This window comes from Gopherus flavomarginatus, chromosome 1, assembly GCF_025201925.1.
Source record: "Gopherus flavomarginatus isolate rGopFla2 chromosome 1, rGopFla2.mat.asm, whole genome shotgun sequence".
Lineage (NCBI taxonomy): Eukaryota > Metazoa > Chordata > Testudines > Testudinidae > Gopherus > Gopherus flavomarginatus.
In genome coordinates, this window is record NC_066617.1 from 6,140,451 (window position 1) to 6,147,067 (window position 6,617).

Sequence of the window (6,617 nt, forward strand, 5' to 3'; positions counted from 1 at the left end):
CCATACTTGGGTGTGACCCCACTGCCAATCCTAGGAGCACGATGGAGAGCTCAGAGCAGGGAGAAGTGGGGGAGGGTGTAGAGGAAGCCGAGAGTGAGGCTACTGGCGTGGAGGGAGACACCCCGGAGTCCCAGTACACATGCAGCCAGGAGCTCTTCTCAAGCCAGGAGGAGGCTAGCCAGTCACAGCAGCTGGAAGTTGCTGGTGAAGAAGAAGCTGAGGAGCGTGCTCTGGGTAAGCAGATTTTTATGCTTTGGGAGAGGACGGTTTGGGTTATGGCTGCCTGCATGCATGCCTAAACGTGGAATAGCCCATTGATTTGGTCTATCACGTCTCTGTAATCTGCCTTGGTAATGTCTTGAAAAGTTGCAGCCAGAGCGTGGGCAATGTGCTTTCACAAGTTTATAGGGAGAGCCACCGTGGTCCTTGTCCCGGTCAGGCTAACTCGTCCGATCCACTGTGCCGCGAGGGGTGGGGGGACCATGGCTGCACACAGGCAAGCTGCATAGGGGCCAGGGTGGAATCCACATTACTGTAGAAGACCCTCCCTCTCTTCCCAGGTAACACGCAGCAGTGATATATCTGGCAGTAGGAAACCCTTTTGAGAATTTAGGGATACTTGAGTGCAGGGCGCTAGGTTCGCAGTCCCCCCCAGCCCCGCGGTGCGCTCCGGTCTCCCCACCCCCTTCCAGCAGGTAGCCAGCCCCGCAGTGCGCTCCGGTCTCCCCACCCCCGTTTCCAGCAGGCAGCCAGCCCCGCGGTGCGCTCCGGTCTCCCCACCCCCCTTTCCAGCAGGCAGCCAGCCCCGTGGTGCGCTCCGGTCTCCCCACCCCCTTTTCCAGCAGGCAGCCAGCCCCGTGGTGCGCTCCGGTCTCCCCACCCCCCTTTCCAGCAGGCCGGCAGTTCCACGGACCGCCCCCTCCCACCAGCAGCTCGCCACCTTCATGTTCCCTACTGTCCCCTGTGCAGGCCACCAGCTACCTCCTGTACCCAGTGCAGATAAACCCCAGTGAGCCATCAGTCAGTTCCCCCTCCCAGGTGAAGTCGGGGCAGAAACACTCACCCCATTGCTCGCCATGCCTTCGCTTCCCTGGTCTCTCTGTGTTATGTTAGGCAGGTGGGAATGATGCTACAAAAAGTCTACAAACTCCTTCACTGTGTGATAATAAACAATGTAGCCTCTGTGTATTACATGTTTCTATCTGTGTTTTTTTTAGTGACCTTGACTAATGCAGCCGGATCACCGGCCTCACGTCGGTTGCAGAACTTGAGAAAAAATCCACGAAAATCAAAAGAGGAGTTGATCAAAGCAGTTATGAATCACTACAACAGAGAAAGTAGGAAGACGCAGGAATGGAGAGAGAAAATATATGAGTGGAGGCAAACAGAAAGCAGGAGAAAGGAATTGGCTACCAAAAAAACCTCAAAGCACATGATAAGCCTCCTGGCTCGCCAAACTGACTCTTTCGAGTCTCTCGTAGCCATGTAGGCAGATCTGTACCATGGTAACCCACACCCCTCCCAAAGGTCTCTTTCTTGTTCCCCAGTATTTGCACAAAACACCTTTCTCCAGCAGCCAGTTTCTTATTACCCCCAGCTGCCCCCAACACCTGTACGATCACCTACCAGCCCTGATAACTACAATTCTTACCCTGTGCACTCCACCCCCATTACCCTGCAGCATAGTAATCCTGAAGTGCAGCAGACATTGAACAGTAATCCAAACAAGACATATTCAAACCTCTGAATGTACAGTCCACCACCCTAACCCCCCTGGCCTTTTATGTACTGTACTTTGAATAAAGGATTTTATGGCTTTTACAATATGTTTTATTATTGCAGGAAGTGGTAAATATTGTACCCCAAGGTAGAAAGGAGCACAGCGAAGGCACCAAACATTACTGTTGGCTCTCAGCATCAGATTGATCCCTTAAGGCATCCCTAATCCTTGAAGCTCTTTCCTGGGCCTCTCTAGTAGCCCTGCTCTCTGGCTGTGCAAATTCATCCTCTAGGCGTCGAACCTCGGAGGCCCATTCCTCACTGAATCTTTCACCCTTCCCTTCACAAATATTATGGAGGGTACAGCACGTGGATATAATAGCGGAGATGCTGCTTTCCCCCAAATCGAGCTTCCCATAAAGACACCTCCAGCGGCCTTTCAAACGGCCAAAAGCACACTCCACAGTCATTCTGCACCGGCTCAGCCTGTAGTTGAACCGGTCCTTGCTCCTGTCAAGCTTCCCTGTATATGGTTTCATGAGCCAAGGCATTAAGGGGTAAGCGGGGTCTCCAAGGATCACAGTGGGCATTTCGACGTCCCCTACTGTGATCTTGCGGTCTGGGAAAAAAGTCCCGGCCCTCAGCTTCCTGAACAGGGCACTGTTCCGAAAGATGCGTGCATCATGCACCTTTCCAGGCCATCCTGAGTAAATGTCAATGAAACGCCCACGGTGATCCACAAGCGCTTGCAGAACCACGGAGAAATACCCCTTGCGATTAACGTACTCTGATGCCAGGTGGGGTGGTGACAGAATAGGAATATGCGTCCCATCCATTGCCCCTCCACAGTTAGGGAAACCCATTTGTGCAAAGCCATCCACAATGTCCTGCACGTTCCCCAGAGTCACAGTTCTTCTTAGCAGGGTGTGATTAATGGCCCTGCAAACTTGCATCAGCACCATTCCAACGGTGGACTTTCCCACTCCAAACTGGTTCGCCACCGATCGGTAGCTGTCTGGAGTTGCCAGCTTCCAGATTGCAATAGCCACCCGCTTCTCCACTGGCAGGGCAGCTCTCAATCTCATGTCCCTGCGCCGCAGGGTAGGGGTGAGCTCAGCACACAGTGCCATGAAAGTGGCTTTTCTCATCCGAAAGTTCTGCAGCCACTGCTCGTCATCCCAGGCTTGCAGGACGAAGTGATCCCACCACTGAGTGCTGGTTTCCCGAGCCCAAAGGCGCCATTCCACGGTGCTAAGCACGTCTGTTACTGCCACAAGCAATTGAGTGTCTTCAGCATCAGGCGTTTCAATATCATCGTCTGACTCCTCGCTTCACTTTGCAGCTGAAGGAACAGCTCCACTGCCATGCGTGATGTGCTGGCAACATTCATCAGCAAGGTCCTCAGCAGCTCAGGCTCCATTTGTAACAGAAATCTCAGAAATCGTGCTGCAGACTCACAATGCCGCCAAACTGCTCGGAATGTGTAGCAAAGCACCACGGGGCGTTGGAACAGGAAGCGGAAAGACCCGCACACTTCCTTCCCCTTCCCAGAAGCCACAGCGCCAAAATGGGACGAGGTGCTATGTGGGATAGCTAACCACAATGCACCACTCCCAACAGCGCTGCAAGTGCTGCAAATGTGGCCACACTGCAGCGCTGGTAGCTGTCAGTGTGGCCACACTGCAGCGCTGGCCCTACACAGCTGTACGAACACAGCTGTAACTACCAGCGCTGCAAAACTGTAAGTGTAGCCATGGCCTTAATCAAGGAAGTTTCAGTTCCTAACAGCCAGAAATTTTCTGTTGTGAACGGATCCACTGACTTTCCTTTTGAAAGATCCAGGGGGGGTAGCTTTGAAAAGGTCTCAGATAGAGTAGAAGCTGTTAAGAAAGTTAACAGCTATAATCAAATGGCTGTGTGTGGCCAGCTTGTTGGAAAGACAATGATGTTGAAACAGAAATGTCTCCATGCTAATTCTGTGAGTGAGCAGTCTGTGCTTCAGGATCTAAGGACAGATTTGGTTGCTGGTGTTTCAGAGTTAAACGGTTTTATGGCTGAATGCTTGGGGATGCAGGAAAGAGCAAACAAACTCTCACCCTCAAACTCTTTGGATTTGTGTGGTATCTTTGTAAGACAAAGTCCAGCCTTAAAAGTGGTGGCAGCTAAAAAGTTAAAAGCTAGTGTCTGTGTTAATGCAAATTACCTGGCTGGCAGGGAGAAGAAGGACTTGCTAATAGCTGTTAGCACAGGGAGCCCACCCCATCAGCCAGTGAATTTGGTTAAGCAAGAGAAATCAGGGTTTAATCCTGCAGAACAAGGAGAAGAGAAAAAACTAAATTTTGCAAAGGGAAGCAACAAATTAACCCTAAAATGCCCAAACTCCAATGGTATTAATCCAAGGGTGTGGCAGGACAAACATGATTGTAGATGGACACTTGCAATGAATTTGTTATTGCTAATGGTAATTTTTGTAACTAGTGTATTGCTATTACCGAAAACTGTAAAAATGTACAATGTGCCTAATCTTTTGAAAAATCCCTTGAACATGTTAAGAGAAATACATGAGAACATACTTTATGTTAAAAGGGCTTGTTATACTGATGTTTCACTGCTAGTGCCTGTAAACAGTCTTGGAACTTTTCACAGAAAAAAAGACATTCCAGAACTGATGTGCTGTATGAAAAGGGAAACTGAGGCACACTACCAGATTGCTTTCATGGCTAAATGCCAAGATTCCTACACTGTAAACAACATTAATATCTATTATCAGAGGGGTAGCCGTGTTAGTCTGGATCTGTAAAAGCAGCAAAGAGTCCTGTGGCACCTTATAGACTAACAGACATTTTGGAGCATGAGCTTTCGTGGGTGAATACCCACTTCGTCAGATGCACGTCATATCTATGTTGATTTAATGTTAATTGGGTTCCAAACATTTGCCAGAGTGTGTATGAATAACGTAGCTATGTACTTTAGCTCTTGGCAAGATCACATGAGACACACAGGAATCCTGCTGCAAAAGCAGATCCAATCCACTATTGTTTTAACCAAGTTTTACCTTAAGTTTGTAAAGAGATTCAATCATGTTATTGAACGTAAGTTTGGTAAAGCATTTCTGTTATACATTAATATAGCTTCAAACCCAGGACAAGCTGTAATAAGACAGAACCCAGGATGGGGAGCTCTTGGGATGCAGTCAGTGATGTTTGTGTCATTCCTTCCTGCATCAATTTTGCGTTGGGGGTGTGATGTTATTGATATAAACTGGGACCATATAGAACATGGGTTGCAACCCAGGTCCTGTAGTGGCACCAGATCTTATGTAAAGGGGGTCATGTAAGGTGTCTAAGACCAGGGTATGGGTCACTGATTATGATTATGCTGTCTGTATGTCTGTATCATTTTGTAGCTGAAGTTATGAATATTGGCTGTATACTGTCTATATTTCAAACTTGTGCTGTGTTACTGGGAAAGATCCCAGACAAGTGGGTGTTAGCTCTGCTTAGCCTGCTTGATGGCCCATTAAGGACCATCAGCTACACAATTGACCCATTGAGAGGAGGCAGATACGCCTTGTGACTCAGCAGGGTGTGCAGAAACTGGCCCACGTGACTGCAAACTCCATTTTGCTGTAATTTTCCACAGTAAGAACAAAGAAGTGTTCTTATACCTGGAAAAGCCTATAAGGCTGATGCCCCATCTCCACCTTGTCTTCAATCCTGCTTCCTACCTCTGGAGGGACTTTGCTACAAGCTGAAGCTCTACACAAGAGACTGAATGACCCATCCCAGCGGGGGATGTTCTCCAGAGACTTAATTTGAACCTGCAGTTTACTCCATCACTGCTACAAGCCTGAACTAAGAACTTTGCCATTATTGTATGTAACTGATTCCATTTAACCAGTTCTAGCTCTCATCTCTATCTTTTTCCTTTTATGAATAAACCTTTAGATTTTAGATTCTAAAGGATTGGCAACAGCGTGATTTGTGGGTAAGATCTGATGTGTATATTGACCTGGGTCTGGGGCTTGGTCTTTTGGGATCGAGAGAACCTTTTTCTTTTACTGGTGTGTTGCTTTTCATAACCATTCATCCCCAGGACGAGTGGGACTGGTGGTGATACTGGGAGAGTGGAGTGTCTAAGGAAATTGCTTGTGTGACTTGTGGTTAGCCAGTGGGGTGAAACCGAAGTCCTTTTTGTCTGGCTGGTTTGGTTTGCCTTAGAGGTGGAAAAACCCCAGCCTTGGGCTGTGACTGCCCTGTTTGAGCAATTGATCCTGAATTGGCACTCTCAGTTGGGTCCTGCCAGAACCGCATCATCACAGGGGCACTCAGGTTTGGTTTCATTTTGTTGGTGAGGAGGGGTAGCTCAGTGGTTTGAGCATTGGCCTGCTAAACCCAAGGTTGTGAGTTCAATCCTTGAGGGGGACACTTAGGAATTTGGGGCAAAAATCAGTACTTCGTCCTGCTGGTGAAGGCAGCAGGCTGGACTCCATGACCTTTCAAGGTCCCTTCCAGTTCTAGGCAATAGATATATCTCCTATTATTGTTTTTGGTTTGGCGGAGCAGTGCTCAAGGGGTTTTTTTGTTGTTGTTTTTGTTTCAGTGGCATGGCACAGTGCTCGGGGGGTGTTTCGGCAGGGCGGTGCAGTTCTCAGGGGGCTGTTCTGGCAGGGCAGTGCAGTTCTTGGGGGGTGTTTCAGCAGCACAGCGCTCGGGGGAGTGTCGCTTGGGGGGGTGTTTCGGTGGGGCGGCGTTCAGGGGGGTGTTTCGGCAGGGTGGCGTGGTGCTCAGGGGGGTGTTTTGGTAGGGCAGTGCAGTGCTCGTAGGGGGGTGTTGCCGCAGGGCAGCGGGGCGGGGTGGCACTCAGAGGGGGGGATGTTACGGTGGGGTGGTGCTCTT